This window comes from Protopterus annectens, chromosome 11.part0 (assembly GCF_019279795.1).
Source record: "Protopterus annectens isolate FY-2018-M chromosome 11.part0, PAN1.0, whole genome shotgun sequence".
Taxonomy (NCBI): domain Eukaryota; kingdom Metazoa; phylum Chordata; order Ceratodontiformes; family Protopteridae; genus Protopterus; species Protopterus annectens.
The window spans coordinates 1327841940-1327862632 of NC_056745.1; the positions used below are offsets into that span (position 1 = coordinate 1327841940).

The 20693-nt window shown below is 36.8% G+C and overlaps 1 protein-coding gene across 1 annotated transcript in view; it reads right to left on the reverse strand.

The window, feature by feature from the left end:
• Positions 1 to 20693, reverse strand: part of CCDC136 (coiled-coil domain containing 136) — an 852200-nt gene that overhangs the window by 108719 nt on the left and 722788 nt on the right. The window lies entirely within an intron of this gene.

The following is a 20693-nucleotide window of genomic DNA, read 5'->3' on the forward strand; positions in this document are numbered from 1 at the left end:
ATTTTGCTTTGTGATGGTAATTTAACTTTGAATAAGGCCATTGAGATTTGTTGGATATAGGAGCTCACAGAAAAGCACACAGGTATGCTTGCAAATGAGAGACCCATGCTTCCAGTAACTTCTAAAGCTCATGTTGATGGTATGCAGCATGTGGTTAAAAGAAACAGGCCCAAGCACATGGCAGCAACTGTAAACCTTGTAACACTCACTAGGAAACCCTGTAGCTTTCTAGCAAATTTCAGAGCATGCACAATCTCAGTGAAGCATAAGAGTGAGTAAGCAAACTCAAAGAATGGGCCCCAACCCAGTTTCATTGCCAACTGTAATTGTGGAGGAAGTCATGAGCCTAAAAGGGAAAAATGTTTAGGTTTCGGTCAGCAATGTCACAGATGTAAAAAGTGGAATCATTTCAAAAGGTTTTGTAAATCAAAAGGGACACATTCCTTTATTAAAAGGGAACATTCCAAGAAACAAATCGATCAATTAGAAAGCTGGGAGCCTACTTTTTATGTTGATGATGTGTCTGTGCTTTATGAAACAGTCAATTCAGTAGATTTATGGGCAAAGAAAGAATTTTGTACGGTTTGGATAAATGGAAAACCCACAGAGCTCAAAGCTGACATAGATTCAAAGTGCAATGTTATGTCTGCAGAAATGTTTGCTAGATTATGTGCTGGTGAGACGCTTGACTTGGCAAAGTGTGCAAAGCGTATTACTTTTGGTGGTGAATAGATTCAAACTGACAGCTCAGTAGTAGTTTCATGTTACTCTGCTGGGAGAAGCTATGACTTGTTATTTTATGTGGTCAAAAGGCACATACAATCATTATTAGGGCTTCAAAACAGTTTAAAAATGGGACTACTTTCATTTAAGAAGAAAGTCCATCATGTTAGTTTGAAAGACCACTGCTCTATTTTTGCCGAGTATATTTTCTCTACCTATGCTGAACTTTTCAAAGACAAACTAGGCAAGCTTCCAGTTGTGTACTCCAGGAAGTTAGACCCAGATGTCAGCCCAGTTGTCAGGGCCACCCAAAAAGTTCCAGTAGTTATGCAGAAGAGAGTCAAAGCTGAGCTAGACAAAATGGTGCAACAAGGTGTAATTTGTCCAGTTGATGAACCTACTGATTGGATAGCCTCCATGGTGGTTGCTAATAAGAAAAGCTAAGATGATATCAGAATAGGTATTGATCCATGAGATTTGAACAAAGCACTGAAAAAACCTCATCATTCAATGCGTACAGTTGAAGATGTTGCAGTTCTGATGCCAAATGCCACTGTTTTGTTTCTGTCTTTGATGCAAGGTGTTCATTTTGGCAAATTCTGTTTGACAAGAAATCCTCCTTGCTTACTACCTTCAATACTCCTTTTGGCAGATACAGATTTTTGAGAATGACATTTGGGATAAATTCTGCCAGTGAAGTCTTTCAATGTGCAATGGAGCAAATTTTTTCTGGGTACCCCTGTGCTATTATCGTAGATGATATTCTAGTAGGAGGTAATGGTGAAGCTGAGCATGACAGAAACCTCAATAAAGTTCTCCAAAGAGCACGTCAAGTGAATCTTAAGCTGAATCCTCAGAACACAAGTTCAGGTTATGAGAAGTTACTTATGTTGATCCTTTGTTTACCAGTTCATGCTTATCACCAGACCCTTCCAAGCAAATAGCTATTCTTGAGATGCCAGATTCAGACAATGGTCAAGCCCTACAACATTTTCTTGGCATGGTTAACTACCTAAGCAAGTTCATTCCAGACTTAAGCCAACTAGCAGCACTGCTTAGAGAGCTGACATGTAAAGATGCATCCTGGTCATGGTTGGAACAACACCAGAGAGCATTTGATCTCCTGAAACATAATTGCCACTCCACCATCTCTCAGATATTATGATGTTCACAAACCAGTCACTCTTTCCTGTGATGCTTCAACATTTGGTCTTGGTTCAGTTATTTTTCAAGTGAGTAACCTGTTGCCTCTGCATCCAGATCTCTAACCCAAACTGAAATGCAGTATGCTGAAATAGAGAAAGAGCTTTTGGCAATTGTGTTTGCATGTTTGAGGTTCCATGGTTATATTTATGGTAGGCCTATCCAAATCGAAACAGACTGCCAACCTCTAGTCACTATTTTGAGAAAGCCTATGCATACAGCTCCAGCCAGGTTGCAATGTATGATGTTGAGATTGCAAAAGTACAATTTCAATCTTGTCTACACAAAAGTCAAATGTCATTATCTTGCTGACACTTTATCCAGATCACCCAGAAATACCACTGAACAGCATGAGAATGAGAAATTAGATTTTTAAGTCATGGAAGTGAGAAATTTTTCTTCCACACATCTTGATGAGCTTAGAAATCACATAACCACAGATCCTGTTTTAAAGAAGCTCAAACACTTTATCAATCGAGGATAGCTGTCAAAGCAATCTAGTTTACCTCAAGAAGTGCAACCTTATTTTCCTTACAGAGATGAGATTTTGTCTGACAATGGTATTGTCATGAAAGGTCCAGAAGTGATTGTTCCAAAGTCCTTGCAACAAGAGTATATTACTTGCATTGTGGCCACCCAGGAACCAATTCTACTAAAAGGAGGCCGCCAGGACTAGTATTTTGGCCTTCTATGTCATAAGACATTGACAGAGTACTTTCATCTTGTTCTTTATGTAATAGTACAAAGCCACATAAACAGAAGGAACCACTTCAGCTAAACAAGATTCTTGAACTACCTTGGTCAACAGCAGCCACTGACATTTTCGAATGGAATGGTTAACATTACTTGGTGTTAGTAGACTGTTATTCTAATTGGTTTGAAATTGACCTACTTCCTAACTTAGCATCCAGTACTGTCATTACTAAGATGACATTTTGCAGTCCATGGCATTCTGCACAAAGTTATTTCTGGCAATGGTACACAGTTTAACCAGTAATTCAAAAGACTCACCGAAGAGTGGGACTTTACCCATGTTACGAGTAGTCCTGAGTACCTGCAGACAAGTGGTTTAGCAGAACATGCAGTCCAAAGTACAAAGCACTTACTAGAGAAGTCGAAACAAGACAATAGTGATGTCTTCCTGAATCTCTTGAATCTCAGAAATATTCCTCGTGATAAACATCTTGGTTCACCTGCACAGAGATTTCTGTCAAGACAAACCAGAACTACATTACCAGTCAGCAGTAGTTTATTGGTTCCAAGTGCTAAGAATAACACATCAGTGAAAGTCCATCTGTTAAAGAAATGCCTATCCCAGAAGTCTTATTACGATAGTAGTTTGTTTTCTTTACCTTGTGTTTTGCTTGCATTCTGTTTTAACAGCATATTAAAACTTCAAAAGAGACCACAGCTCTCTCTGTTCTGAGTCAGGCAGAATTTTTCCCTCCCACCCACTCATTTAAGTTGTCTTGTTAAATACCACTGTCTTTCTAGTTGCCCGCCTCTTATGTTAATCTGACCATATATCTCATTTCTCTCTACTTTCACTGGCTTATGTGAGTAATCACAAAACCATCACTTTTGAAATCCCACCCCTTCAATTATTTAAATTTATTGGCCATCCTACAGTATTTCATAGTACCAAAATACAAAAGTAACCACCCCTTTCAGTCCATCTTGCTGTTTTAAAAATAGTAACTCTCCACTAAACCTTAACTTTTTAAACAGGTAAAACTCAAGTTACCTACTTTCATATCTAACTTCTCTAGTGCACACTGCAGAGTGCATTCTTTTCAATCTTACCTTTAAGCATCCCTGATACTAGCACTTTCTCTAATACCTAAAAAGATCATCTCTACTTGACTCCAACTAGACTTTTCTGTATCTGTTAAAGGTAGCACTTGCTCCTACAGTACTTATTACCTTGATGCACTCTTATAGATAGCACCCCAAAAGGCAACCCCCATTTCTCGGTCACCCACGTCCCCGGAATCTCTTTTAAAGTTTTTTGTCTAGTCCTTCTAGCATGTCGAGGGATCAGTTGCTAGTGTCCTCTCCTGCTCAGCTGGTGAACCTGGGAATATTGAGGCAATGTTACAATTGCCTCATGTACACAGACAACCCTCTCCTCCTCCCACAAAACACAAATACATGCGATAGATGCAACTATCTGCCAAACTGGAGGCTGAGCTCTCTCAACATAGGACTGGCAAGACCAGTCAGGAGGAGAAGGTTACCACACACACTATAGACCCAGTCTCACATAGTACCATCACAACCTCAAATCATACACATAAACACACAAAGACATACTCGGCCTCTGATCAAAATCTACCAAAACAGCAGAGGCCACCAAAGCAGACACCCAAACAACCACCACCTCAGAACACAACACCTGCAACACATAGACCTCACAGTCAGAGTGTCAAACAGTCACAGCCCTTAAGGCCAAACACAATGCCAGACACACTAGTCATTGGTGACTCCATAGTCAGACACACTATCGTCCCGCTCACCAGACTGAGTAAGGAGAAGGTCACAGTAAACTGCCTGTCGGGCGCTAGAATCCGCCACATAACGCAAGCACTCAGGTCTCTCAACAGCAGGTACAAATACGACTCAGTCATTGTCCACGCTGGTGTAACGACCTGAGCTCCTTGGACTACATGAAAAGAGACATTGAGGAGCTCTCTGATTATGTAGCCCAGGCAGGTATGACCCTGACCTTGAGCAGTATCCTACCTTCACCAAGAATGATGCCACAATACAGAGATAAGATGATCAGCTTTAACAATTGGCTTAAACTCTGGTGTCATTCAAAGGGGATCCAATGTCTGTCTGCCTGGGATGACATGCTGGACAAGCCACGCTGGGCTTGCACCTGTCACCCTGGGATTCGGATATTGGCAAAGGCTCTTGCCACCCCATAGTGCCTTTTTAGGCAAGGCTCAAATTCTAAACCTACCACCCTAGAACACAAAAAGGAAAAAACTAAGGGTAATGCTGCTCAATGCCAGAAGTCTAAATCTCAAAATGCACGAGGCCCTTCTCAGTATGGAGAACATCGATGTCTGTGCAGTGACAGAAACCTGGTTCAAGGCTCCTGAGAGCACCCCAGCACTATCAGGTTTTACCTCTTATCATGCGTTCGCCCCAAAATCCGGACAATACCAAGAAAGGAGGGGGTATCCATATTCATCAAGGACACCCACACCTCAAGACTGGTGGCAACGCATGATGCATCGGAGACCATCCAGGTGCAATTAACCATAGGCAAGACTGCTCTGCAAATTGTAGCATGTTACAGGCCACCCTCACAAACTCAGGAACCTCACATGGCCTTCCTGAAAACACTAGAGGGATAAATGTATCACCAAACACCATCATACTAGGTGACTTCAATTACCCTAATATAGACTGGGAACACTACTCAAGCCCAAACACCCTAGCCCAAAAATTCCTGGAATTCATAAACTCAAATGCCATGGAACAACTAGTCACCATCCCCACAAGAGGAGAAAACATACTTGATCTCATCATCACGAACATGGGAGCACAATGTTCAACACCAGAAGTATACCCCTCACTGGTGAGATCAGATCACAAACTAATCTCGCTGGAGGTCCTCATCCCACCCCCCCTGAAATAAAAGACCACAGTAAAAGCCGACTTCACACTTCTAAAGACTAGTGTGGTCTTCTTTAAGGCCCCGAGCTGGCGGAAAACAGTACTCAAGCCGCTGAATCACTTACAAATGCCTTCTACCAGCACCTGCAGGACTGCATGGATAAGGCAATCCCAAGCAAAACAAAGACTCTTTGTACCAAAGGCAAGCGTCCAGTCTGGTGGACCCCAGCCATAAACAAACTCTACAACAAAAGGAGGAAGCTACTACAAGATAGAGCAAAATCCTTAAAAGGTAAGACACCCTTGATCACTATAAGTAAAAACTAAGAGCTCTCATAAAATCATCCAAAGCAAATTTTGAGAGAAAAATAGCTAAAGACTCAAAAGACAATCATAAGGCCTTCTTTAGCTATGTTAGAAACCTGGGAGGAAACTCCCAGATATGCTCAGAACTAGTTCAAAATGATGTGAAGATTACTGATCCTACAGACATTGCCAACATACTGGCTGACACGTTCAGTGCAAACTTCTCCCCTCCCCAAAGGAGAGATATCTATACTGCAGCCCCCCAAACATCTCCAACGCCCAAGTGAGAACTGCTCTCTCCAAAGCAAAAACACAGCATCCATGGGACCTGATGGTGTCCCCGGCTGTGTGCTCCACGAATTCAACGAGGAATTAAACCCACAGCTAGGACAGCTGTTTAATCATAGTCTTATCTCTGGATCTGCAACTGTGGTCCCACTTCACAAAGGCGGTGCCTCCACCGACCCTGGAAATTACCGGCCCATTAGCTTGACAAGCCTTATCTGCAAAGCCATGGAGAGGATCATAATGGACCTCATAAATAAAGACATAGGAAATTTGCAGACTTTGGATCCATCCCAGTTTGGCTTTGTCAAGGGCAGATCATGCCTTCTAAACTTGGTTGACTTTTTTGAAACAGTCACCAAAGCCATTGATGAGGGAAAGGCAGTCCATACAGCCTACCTCGATCTGGCGAAGGCCTTTGATACAATACCCCACTCGGGTATCATTGAAAAACTCATCAGCTTAAATGTTAACCCATACATCACAAGATGGGTTGCAAACTGGCTGAGTGACAGAACCCACAGGGTCAGAGTTGCTGGCGCCATGTCAGACTCAAAGCCTGTCACAAGTGGTGTACCACAGGGCTCAGTCCTGGGCCCACTCTTGTTTGGCATCTACTTTTCCGAAGTACAAGCAAACACAGGAGGGTTATGGCTGACAAAGTTTGCAGATGACTGCAAACTGGGCCATAGTAGAAAACACATCTGACACAGATATCCTTCAGAAGAGTCTCACAGAAATGGATAACTGGTGCCAGAGCCATGGCCTAAAGTTAAATGCCAAAATGCATAGTCATACCCTTCGGAAAAACAAGGTTACCCCTAGCTACCAAATAGGTGGCAATCCACTGAGCACAGAAGAAGTTATCAGGGACCTGGGGACCCAGGTTGATAGTAGTCTGTCATTCGACACCCATGTAGCTAAAGTAGTTAGGAAGACCTTCTACATTGCCCACCTTATCATGAAGGATTTTCATCTAGATCAAGGGAGGTCATAGTCTCCTATACTCATCACTCATCAGACCAATGATTGAGTACAATGCCCCATTCGAATGTATCTGACCCGACACTTGCAGCAGCTGGAGAGGCCACAAAGTTCCTCACCAAAAGGATAAAGGGTCTCAAACATCTGTCCTATGCTGCCCGACTGAAAGAACTCCAGCTCTATTCAGTCGCTGCTCAGAGGTGACCTTTGCCTAACATACAAGGCCATGTCAAACCCTGATTTGATGAATATGCTTCACCTCAAAAATCTAGATCCATCAGAGCCACAAGGGCGAGAGACTTAAACCTCGACACGGCTATTAATAGGATGTGCTGGAGGGATAGATTCATCACCCAAAGACTCCCTATGCTGTGGAATAAAATCCCGGTATATGTGAGGCAGAGCACCTCGCTGGCCTTGTTCAAGAGAAATCTTGACCAATGGATGGGAGATCGCAGATATACCCCAGGGATTACCTCAGTGTCACTGCTCGACAGAGGCACAGCAAAATAATGGGTATAGTTCCCCATACTAAAGGGGTGGCGTAAGCCACAAAACTATGGGCTAGGCTTGTAAATGCCCTCGGGCAGATAGCCTAGTATGAACCTATGAACCTATGAACCTATAAATCCATCAACCCGCTCAATCCATTATGTGAAGGAGAGACAGTGAGAATGCAAATGTGCAAAGGTTATGATCAGATTGGAGTCATGAAAAGTGTTTGTCCAGAGCTGAGACAGTACATTGTGGAATCACAAGGAGTAGAGTTTAGATGGAATCAAAAACATTTGATGGCTGTGTTTGAGCCTGTACCGCAGCAACTAGCCTGTGAGAAAGACTCTTTATCTCAGAGTGAGTTGTCCAGCATTCCAGTTCCAGAGGATGTTCTAGTAGATATCCCTGTTCCTGAGATGAATCCTGAAATTCCTGATACAAATTGTTCACCAAAGACTGTCCCTGTTGTTAAACCCAGTTCTGATTCCTATATTACTAGATCAAGCCACATTTCTAGACCATGTTACAGATACATGGAAACTTGGACATGAACATTGTGTTTGTTTCTGATGTCTATATTACTGTATGCCTAATTCCAATGTCATTTCTTTGAGGGCAGTCTAGTTAAGAGGGAGGCTGCAGATCAATATGTACGTATGCCTTTAAGAAACTTTCTAGGGGCTTGCATAAATGTATAAATACTGAGCATGTGCAAGCCTGACTGCCATTTTTTAGTTAGCTGTTGAGATGTAAGCATGTATGTCTGTGTAGTCTGTCTGGTAATCAGTTTGTTTACATTTTGTAATGTGGCTATCCATCCTGATGTGTTTCTAAGTAATAAAGCATATAAATGAACTACCCTGCCCTGTAAATCATCAATATTAAAGAGGTCCATGCGACAACAGGGAAGGGAAAATAAGGTGTGTATGGCAGCTAAATAGTGTACAATCTAAGACAGAGTTGAAGAAATACTATTTCATAGTGGACCTTCATATATTCTATGGTATGTTTATCAATGTTTATCTGGTTATCTTTATTAACCATTGAAATCTTGCATTGTGTTCAAACCGGAAGGTCATATAACTTTAAGAAAAGGACATGTACACACTGAGATTGTGTGCTTTTAGACTTTGTATATATAAGTAATAGGGATGCAAGACAGCTAGTAAATCATTGCAAAAAATCATCTCTTTGGCTTTTGTTTTTTGCATTTTTGCCTGTGCTGTCTTTCTGATTTATTTTTATTAAGACCACTAGGTGATTATTGATGTCAATGCCACTGGCTACATCTCTAGAAAGCACTGACAGAGTGGTTAGAATTTAGAGTTTAATGTTATAGGTAGCAACAGGTCAGTCGAGAGGTTCGTGAATGCTTAAATTGAATGGGATGGGGAGGACAGCTGAAACTGTGCTAAATGCAGTATTCTGCTGAAGCCAGTAGAGCATGGATCTTCATCTATCAGCATATATTTATGTTTGTATGTACTTACAACACCAATCACACATGAAACATAGATTCTGATAGGGATAAGGAGGACAAATGTATCATAGCAACTTGATTTTAAGCTTGGACAAATAATACAACAACTTATTTTCTTGGGGGGTGCACCAAGGTCCCATGAGGGGCAGGATGAGACTCTGTAATTACTCTTTCAAGTACTTTCAGATGTACGTACAAGTAGTATGTGTTGTGTTTTATTTGTTTGTTTACATGTCCCCTCCATTATGGTGCCTTTTCGCAAATTATATGCAAAACATGTTGAGCGTTTTTCTTTGTTTAATAGAAAATGTTTAATAAAAATATATTGGTTAATAAAAGATCATTAATGCCAGCACTAAGTGTATGTTATGTGCACACCGTTCTGAGTGAATAGACAACACAAGCATAACTCACAACTTCTTCCTCCTAATTTTGTTTTCCTACTGATTTTCTTGCAGCCTTAAATATTGAGGAGGATTCATTAAGGTTACCACAAAGTATAGACTACATGTACACATAGTGTGATATTTCTGAGTAACTACTAAGCACAAACATTTGGTCGGGACCTTGAATACAGATCATGTTCACTTAGTCTACACTTGAGTAGGTGTTAATGAGTCTGGCCCAATGACTGCCTGCCTACCTGCTTTTTCAATCCTTGTTTTCTAAATGTCAGATCTTACTTGACAAATCCCTTATTTCTGCTACCTTCTACACCTCCTGTAATAATTGCTTTGCGTCTGCCCCATGATCCCTTAAATTCTGGCATAGATGTTGATACAACAACTTCTTAAAAAAATCCTTTTAACTGCCCTGAGATGTCTACCTTGTTTTTTTGGTGTCTTTTTGTTCTCATAATCTCTTTTGTAATTAAAAGTTGTTATCATATCCTCTTCTGCCATGTTTCTTTAAGACTACATATATTCATTTTTTCAGATTTGTTTTGATGCATCTTTTTATGAAAACATTGCAACATTTTTGCTTCGGTCTTCTGAACTTTCTCTTTAGGCTCTAAAGCCTTGTGAAGATGGAATCTGCAGAACTTCAAATGACACTGTACATAGGATCTTTCTAATGAGGTAAAATAACTTTGTTTTTTTTTTCCTGTTGACACTGCCTTTTAATTTGCACCTTGGTATCTCACTGGCTTTTCTTGCAGCTTTGTCACATTGTTTACTTTTATATGACTATTACCTTGTTTGTGATTGGATGTTTTACATTTTAAATACCCATCTGTTTTAAGTAGTCTATTGATCTGATGAAGCACTTCTGTGTGAAAGCTTTTCTTATTTATTGTCTGTGTTTTTATTTTATATTAAAGTTTATGGTCACTGCCATCTTGGTCGGGTTATACTTGTTTTTCTTATTCTATTGTATAATTGTCACTATTTCATGTCCTCTGTTTCCATTTATTTCCTAATAATATGTTTTCTGTACCTTTCATGCTACCTCCCTGGAGTTTTATTTGTCCTCTTAAACTGCATATTTGTTTCAATGCACTAGACATTATGGAATCGTTTAACAGTAGTAAAATCAATCTCACTGATTTTACGTTTGATTTTTCACAATATGACATAAACGAAGAAGCTATTAAGAACTGGCGCCAAACCTAAGAGAACATTTCCTTCAAGAACTTATTCTACTGTCGCTGGTCAGTCTACACAGCACAATAAAGGTACTGTAAAACCCATTTCCAATTCTGTCTCTTCTTCAGAAAAAGTGAACAGTCAAGTTGTGGACAATAAATTTAATAATTTTTTTTTACTTTTAATTACAAAATGGACGATTTTAAAAGTTGTGACAACATCCCGAACTCTAATGACACAGAGTACGGGAATTTGAAGAATATGATTTTTACACTAGGCAAAAAATTAAAAAGTATAAATGGTTTGAAAATTGATAACGCATATTTATCTAAAAATATTGATATGAATACAGTTCCTATGGGCTTAAGATTTTTCAAGTTACCTTTAGGTCTTGAATTGTCTAGAGAAGCTAAGAAGGAATTTAATAATTTTTTTGATGACTGTGAATTTAATTTTATGCGGTTACTTATGAAACACAATGATGAGAAACTTGGTAAATTAATTTCAGAAGCAGAGAAATTAAATAATAGTATTATTAACGATCTTCTATTTTCTGAATGGGAGAATTTGTATAACAAACAATATCAGAAAGCTAAAAAGTGGATCTCTAATATATCCCATCGAAAATCTAAAAAATTGCAAAGAGATAGTGAACATTATAATAGAAACATGGCATATATTTGGCCAAACATTAATTCTAATATTAATTCTAAGATTAATTCCAATAACAACATTTGTGATGGTACACAGAAGAAAGGTGAGAGGAGATTCACTAATTACCAGGGGAGATACAATAAACACCCACAATCCAACAGGGGATATTTTAATAAGGAAGATTTTCAGAAGGTAAAGAAAGAATATACACAACCATACAAAAATGTGAATCAGAATTATGTGAGAATGAGGCAATTTTAGATATTGAGCAAGTGTCAACATCCAACAGTAACCCATTAGTTATTAGGAATGAGATAGAAATAAATGGGAACATTCATAGATACAACAATTTTAATATTTATAATTACACAGATTTGATAATAGAAGACACACATTTCAATTTATTCACTAAAGGAATGAAGTTCATCCCTAATCCTAAATTTGATATGGTCGACACTATTATAGATTTTAAGAAATTTACTAGAAAAATTAACTTGGCAGTATATTTTAATAACCCAGATAAATTTGATATTACTAATTCGTGTCATAATGTTAATCAAATGACACAGTTAAAGAAAATGAGTTCTTTTGTTCCTCCTAGCCACCCAAAAGTTGAAATGTACGAGAAAACCACCATTAGGGAAATATATCGGGAATCGAAAAAATTGAAACAAATAACTAATAAAAGCAATTTATCCCAAGAAGAAGAAAAAATGTTATTGAATATCAAAGAAAATCATAATATTAGAGTGATGAAACCGGATAAAGGAGGTGGGGTTGTCCTTTATGAAAACATTTAATATATTAAGAAAATTGATGATATCTTGTTTTATTGTGGTAACTATGAACCTATATCTTTAAATGAGCTAAATATCGCTTATCAAAGAATAGATTCTTATATAGAGGAATATTATATAGATGGAAGAATTACTAAAGAGATATATGATTTTTTAAAAGTAAAGTTTCCTTAACTAGCAACCCTTATAGGTATACCTAAGGTGCATAAAGATGTACTAGAACCCCCCTTTCAACCGATAGTTTCAGGAAGTAAATCCAAGACATTCCCGTTGGGTAAATATATAGACACTAAACTTAAATTTTTATATGACAAAGTCCCACATATGGTGAAGGACTCTTGGGTCTTTTTGAGCAATTTTCCAATCAATAAAAATTATGATAACACCTTTTTTCTTACTACTGATGTGATAGATTTATTTTCTTGCATTCCTAAAGACAAAGGACTAGAAGCATTCAACAGTAGCATTACCAAGTATTCTAATATGCAATGGGACGAAATGTGTTTATTAGATGAAATGATGTCCATTGTATTAGATAAAAATTTAATATATTTTGAAGGTGAGCATTTTAAGCAGCCTAGAGGGGTAGCAATGGGAGCTGCCTGTGCTCCCATTTATGCTAATCTCGTGATGCTCTATTGGGAAGACACTATATTATTTACAAGTGAATACTACCAATATATCAAATATTATTCTAGGTTCTTGGATGACATTATATTTTATGGGAAGCTGAGTTACATATATTGGAATCCTTTTTAAACTTTTTAAATAGGAGTAGTGAATACTTAAAATGTACATATTCATACAATAAAACAGGATTACCTTATTTAGACACCTACATACAATACCAAGGGCAAATATTAAACTCTACTATATACAGGAAAAATACTTTTTCTAACAATTATTTGGAATATACAAGCTGCCACCCAGAGAAATTGAAGAAAAATGTATTTAAGGGACAATGTGTACGTGCAGCACGTATGACATCAGATGATGAATATTTCTTAGTAGAACTGGATTTTATTAAGAAAGTATTTATACAGAGAGGATACCCGATTAATATGTTGGATGAAACTATCCAATATATTATCCAAGCAAGAAACACTAGGTATAAACCCTTGTTAAGTAGTAAGTATATTTTAGTTGAATAAGGGAGTAATACATTACACGTTAATGGACATTCAAACGTCAGTAATAATATAGAAACTTTTCATAGATCTTGTATAATACAGTTCAATATGGCTGCAGATTTTATTAAAAAAATGATAATTTTTGGTATATTACATCTAATGACATTCTTTTATCAAAAATTGTGGGTAGCAAACCAAATTTTACCTATAAAATGGGGAGAAACATCAAACAAATAGTGGAGTATAAGCAAAGTGGAATAAAAGGAAAAAAGCTGGCTACCTGGTGGACCAAAAAATGTGGCTCCTATAATCAATGTAAATTTATTTCCGAAGAGAGATATATACATTTAGACAATGGACATAAAAGTTTAGTAAAAAGTAAGATAGGAAATTGTAACAGCAAGATGGTAGTATATTTGAGTAAATGTCAAAAATGCTCTGGTTTTTATGTAGGTAAAACTGAGAGAAATCTTAGAAAAAGGATTTACGATCATATATATCTTGTATCAAGACCAGATATAAAAATAATGCACTTTACAGACATATTGATAGGGAAGGTGTCGGCCATCAATTTAAATTTACTATTTTGGAAGTGATAAAGATTGACCCTAAGGGGGGTGATTTTAAAAGCTTACTAAATTACAAGGAAACTTGGTGGCAAATTTATTTAGATGCCACAACTCCCCTGGGGTTAAATGAATATTAAATAAAATAGATCATATTTTGTATATTTATATATTAATATATTTATCATTAAATTTATTCAATAGTATTTAATTAGAATTTATAACAATAGTATGAAAAATAATATTTATTATTCATTACATTAATTAATTATTACTATATTGATTTAATATTTATTACTTACTATTTATTATCAGATTACATGATTGTGCTTTATTATTGCATTATACAACATATTAAGCTAGTATTTATATTTAAGATTTGCCTAGTTCTTTGACATTTTATGCAATATGAACTTTGTTTTATTTATTTATTTTGTTTATTTATTTATACACTAGACTTAAATATTTTAAAATATTTTATTGTATTTTTGTATATATTTTTACACAGTATTTATTAAGGGATTTTGAATGGAAATTAATGGACGTTGCTGCAATAGTTTTGAACTTGTGTCATTGTCACTTTAATATTCAATTTTCAGATTGGCGCCAAAAAATGCATAAAACAGCTTACAATGTAACTAGTGAATTAGTTCTGATGAAGCCCAGATACACTGGGTGAAAGCGCTCAACTCATGTCAATATATAGTTTTATCTTTTTTCTTCTTTTTTGTACCTGTTTTTTTAAGCCGTTAGTTTGTATCAATAAAGCCATTAGTTTGTATCAACAGCTGAACTGTTTTATTCTAATTATTCACTCGTATTGGTGGCAGTACTTATTGGTGTACTCGCAGCATTTTTTTTTTTCTTGTTTCACACCGAAGTTGGGTGTTTCTGTGATAGTACACTTTGCTGGGGAAGATTATTATGTCTTTCCATGCTAATGTCATGCCTACTTGCCTGTCTGCTAAAGCTTTACTAGAGTACTTTCCTCATGTTGTAAGTTTTTCTTCTGCATTCATTACTTGCTGATCCATTTCTACAGTTGAGCAGACTATGAACCTGATGATTTCTTGTTCACAAATTGCTGCTCACTACATATCTATCACACTTTCTCCCTCTGTGTTTGAAAACACTGAATCTAAGTATGTCAACGTAGATAAGGCATACCAGAGAGACAAAAGTTAAATAGAAAATACTGAGTACTAAAGGCAATGGTGTAGGATAAACAATGCTGCTTGATCCAGTGGATCTGATGAAAAAACAGTACCCTGGCATTGTGGTAGTAACAGCAGCATTGTGTATGAATGAAATACAGCCATAGTTGGAGATATGATTTATTAAAAGTGCAGGAATGGTAAAAGGCAAAGCTTGACAAGGTGTAGCCCTCTACATGGAAGAAAGCTCATAATTTGTTGTCATGTTCTATTTGTTAAAATTTAAAAATAAAAATAAATGCTTAATGAGACACTGCACACAATTCATGCCATGAGGGGCACTCACCCTTGTGGTGGCTGCTCTATAGGTTTCTGTGTTACAAATTTTAAGAAAATAAATACTATTAAGTTTTCTCCTGGTGGTAGCTTTTCATGTAACAGTGAAGGGATAGTATATGCTCTCAGCTGCCCTTGTAATTTATTTTATATAGGAGAAAGCAAAAGGAAATTTAAAATAAGAATACAGGAACATATAAGATATAAAGAATGATAAAATAGAAAGTAATGTTGCAATGCATTTTAAAACAGTTCATAATGCTGATCATTCTTTGTTAAAAGCCTCTGTTTTAGAGCAAGTTTTTATGAAAATTGGTGAAATATGTGATATTAAGGACAAATTTATTTGTAAAGAATCTGTTTATATTTTAAAGTTCAATACTATGGTACCTGTAGGCTTAAATTTAGAGATTAATTGGAAACAATTACTATTTAATTGAATAATTAATTGATGAATGGTGTTATATAAAGTTTTTTTAAAGCTATGTGTTTTGTATTACTCCTGGAAGGCTGTAAGCCGAGGTGCTAGAGTTTTGAATTTTTTTTATTAAACCTGTGTTTGTGCTGTGGCCAGTTGTGGATTTCTTCTTGCTGCTGTTCTTCAAGTTGTTACATATTAGATTTTTGGGTGTACCATGGCCACTGATCTATCCTGCACTTTTCCAAGGGCTTTAAGGGAATATTCTACAACAATGCAGACTACATCTCAGAGAACCCAGACTACCTTGGACAATTATGTTGCTCAAAGTGTCTCTTCTAGCAATGGACATTCCAATACAAATGTAAGTGGAAGCTTTACATATTATATGGAGAAGTTGATGGGGGAGAGACACATGCATCTTGGTAATCCTTTCTCTACTACTGGTTTTGGCAATCTTGGCTTACCTGTGGACAGCCAGGATTTATGCGACACCCTGGAGAAGTTGATTCTGACAGAAACTAAGGTACATTTAAACATTCTGGGTTTACAGCATTATTTAGAATTGAAAATAACCCCTAGAGGTTTATGGGCATTTAAAAGTCCCACTAACCCCTTTGACTTAACTAATGATGCTGACAAAACCTTTTGTGATGGTTCAGTGGCAGCAGAGTACCACTGTGCAAGTGAATGGGTCTCTATTCTCATTGAAAGAGACACGCTGAAGCAAGCAAAGTTAAAGGAAGATATAAAGCGTACTTTTTCCAACTTGTCTCCCTTGATTGTTCCCTCTCAGGTTGATTTGGTGTTACAGAACTTGAATGGCAAGCTTAGGGAACTAGAATCTCTCTTGACTGAGAGAAAGAGAAGTAAAATCAAGAGGGATTTTCGTGATTATGAGAATAAGTGTGCTTTTCTTTGGAAAACTAATGAAAGAAGGGACAAGAAAAATTTTCGTTCAAATGGGGGTTTAAAACGTTCACACTCAGTAACTTTTGCTTTTTCTGATGGATTAACAAGTGGGTGTGATAGTAATTAATCTACATATCCACCTCTTCCCAATGCCCAGTGTCCGGAAGCCATGCAAACTTTTCGTAGACAGGGAGATGACCAGAGTGGACAACAGAACAGGAAAAGGAATAAGAACTTTCAGGGACAGAATGTTCATAGTAGATCAGATTATAGACCTCATTTTAAACGAGGTAGATGGAACTGAAAATTTACCAGTAAGTTTGGATAATGTGTCTTTTAATTCTGTTTAATGAATTTGTCAGGTTGCAATTTAAATGACAGTGAGTGCCACATTTTACAATTTGGTTTAAAGTTTGTACCTACAGTTATTCCTTGCCTTCACATGTTAAAACAAGATTTTTTTCCTGGTTAGGAAATTGCATTTAAAGTATTTTTTTAATAGGACAGATAATGCAAGGAATATTGAGGTTTCTGACCATGCTGACTCAGACAATGAAAGTTTTATTTCTTGTATGTCACATGACAATGATGAAAGTTTTATTTCTTGTATGTCAGATTTTGATGTTAATGCTTATTGTTTGTTAGATACACATGCTATTTCCACTAAAAGTGCATTTATTCCCCTTTATATTACTGAGACAATAAAACAGTTTTCTGCCATACTTAACTATCATATAACACAACTGTTTGATAGTTTTGATAAACATAAAGATGTTACATACAATTTGAGTAGGGCTGAATGGAAGTCACTGGTTGATTTAAGTCAAAGAAAAGATATTATAATTAAGTCCTCTGATAAAGGGAATAAAATAGTTATTTTACATTATACACAATATGTCAACATGAACATCTAAGGAATGAGGATGTTCATAGAAAGTGTCACATTGCTGACTATAATAATGCTATGACACAATATAAGGTATTATTAGAGAAGGAGGTTAGACTAAGTTATTTGATCTATGTGGGTGTTGATAGAAAGTTTGATGTGGGTGGGTGTAAATTACCTGCCTTTTATTGTTTGCCTAAAGTGCATAAAAGTTTATGCAATTGTTGGTGCCCATAGATATTTTTTGACCAATACAGGCTTACTTATACAGGAATATTTAAAGTCTCATGTTATGAAGTTACAGTCTTATATAAAAGACTATTTTGATTTTTTGGACAAAATATAGGCCATTAAGTGGAGTAGTGATATGTACTATGTGGTTATGGATGTGAAAAGTTTATACACTAGTATTAGACATCAGGATGGCATTAAAGCCTTGAATTATTTTTGGGGCAATTTCCCCTGTCCTGTTACATAATAGAACTTACACAATTTTGTTTATTAAACAATTTTTTTTGTCTTTGATAGATGTGTATACCACCAGTTGCAGGGTACTTCCATGGGGGCATCATTTGCCCCCATGTAAGCAAATTTGTTTATGGCAGTTTTTGAGCTTGAATACTTGTATAAGCATAAGTTTGTGAAAAATAACGTTATTGCCTATTACAGATACATAGATGATTTAATTTTTGTCTGTAAAGGTGGTAGGCATAATGTTATGAATTTTCGGTTAATTTCCATTTTTTGTATGGGGCTAGTTTTCATCCCCAACATTTGCTGGAAGCCCTACCCTATGGAGAGTTTCTTTGAATGCACAGAATTTGTAGTGATTGGGGCGATTTTGTAAGAGAGTGTAGGTACACTTTTTACATGTTTATTAATAGGGGGTATAACTACAATGTAGTAAAGAAGTCTTTACAAAGAGTTGTAGCATTTAGACTGGGGTTAAATCAGTGTCAATATGTCATGCATGGAGAAAGGAATAATACTGAGCCTTGCAAAAATCTGATATATTTTGTTTCAATGTTTAATAGTCTGAGCAATAGAATTAATAAAATATTACATAGCTGTTGGAAATTTTTAATTCAGGACATGGAATTGGACAGAATAATAGCAAATAGTCCTTGTATTTTCTACAAAAAAGGAAAATGTTTGAAAGATTTTTTGATTTCTAGCTATTTCTCTATGGCTAATGAGACACTGCACATAATTCCTGCCATGAGGGGCACTCGCCCTTGTGGTGGTTGCTCTATAGGTTTCTGTGTTACAAATTTTAAGAAAATAAATACTATTAAGTTTTCTCCTGGTGGTAGCTTTTCATGTAACAGTGAAGGGATAATATATGCTCTCAGCTGCCCTTGTAATTTATTTTATATAGGAGAAAGCAAAAGGAATTTTAAAGTAAGAATACAGGAACATATAAGAGATATAAAGAATTGTAAAATAGAAAGTAATGTTGCAATGCATTTCAAAACAGTTCATAACGCTGATCATTCTTTGTTAAAAGCGTCAGTTTTAGAGCAAGTTTTTATGAAAATTGGTGAAATATGTGATATTAAGGACAAATTTCTTTGTAAAGAATCTGTTTATATTTTAAAGTTCAATACTATGGTACCTGTAGGCTTAAATTTAGAGATTAATTGGAAACATTACTATGTAATTGAATAATTAATTGATGAATGGTATTATATAAAGTTTGTGTAAAGCTGTGTGTTTTGTATTACTCCTGGAAGGCTGGAAGCTGAGGCGCTAGAGTTTTGAGTTTTTTATTAAACCTGTGTTTGTGCTGTGGCCAGTTGTGGATTTCTTCTTGTTGCTGTTCTTCAAGTTGTTACATATTAAAAATAAAAATAAAACCTTTTAACTAAGTCTAAAAATAAGATTCCATGGGCTGCTGAACTGGTAATTTTCATCGGTCTTTCAGGAATATTCAAATAAGATACTAATCTCTAAGCTTTAGGACTGGCTCCTTCTTTTTCCATCTCACAGATTTTCCTCCAGTCAGCTCCAATGCACCCTCCCACCACTGTCTGTAACTGCCTTTAAATAACTGACAAATTGAATGTACTGTATTAGAACAAGAACACTCATCCATCTACCTCCTTAACTGAATAAACTATTGGAGGACCCTCCCACCACTGTCTGTAACTGCCTTTAAATAACTGACAAGTTGAATGTACTGTATTAGAACAAGAACACTCATCAATCTACCTGCTTAACTGAATAAACTACTGGAAACCTCAATAAGGGGTGTTTATTCCTCCAACATGGAGGATATTAGAGAAAGAGTTTCCTAGATCTGCTAGCTAAAGTGATTTTATCTGAACTTCATTTATACTCTGTTTCCTGTTAGTCCTGTCACCCTCTAGGTCACAGGTTCGATACCACACTTCACTCAAGCCCTCTGGATTACCTCTGTTTTTTGATACTTAGGTACGGGACATATTCTCCTGAATCCTTCACAAATCTGCCAAGAGATAGGAAACCTCTCTGTCCAGGTAGGGAAGCCTGCAGCTGGGGCAACAAAGTAACATCGATAGTGTTTCCCAAAGGATATCTAAATCTGTGCCACTCCTATCATTTCTAACCAGTGGCTTTTTACTGGGTTTTGCTTACTTGTTTACTGAACTTTTTTTTTACCTTTAGACTAATTTCAGTTTACTTTTGCTAACTGTCCCACTGACACAGGTACTTTCTTACTTACATGGCTGGTGAACAGAGTTTGCTGAGTGATGCTGGTGATGGTGAGCCAGCATGGAGGGTTGTAATGACGTGTTAAAAGCTACTGCTCCCATCCCAAGGGAGGATGTATTTGCATCTCAATGTACCCAATCCCCCATGTATGAAGCTATAGATACCACCAATAGAAAAGCAGAGCCATAACCCTGAATAAATTGAAGGGGTATCTGAAGTTAATGACACAGAAACCTGCCTGAAAAAAAGGAAAACTAAATAAATGAATAACAACTGATTTGCTCAATAAAAAACCTGCATTTCATTGCCTGTTAGCAGGATGGTATTGGAAGGAGGCCCAGAGGTTAAAAAAAGAAAAAAAAAGCTGCAGATCTGATGATAGCATCTAAGATACATGACAGCAAGTACAAGGATTGAGGGTTTTAAATTCCACCAGGACAGGTGATGTCATGACCAT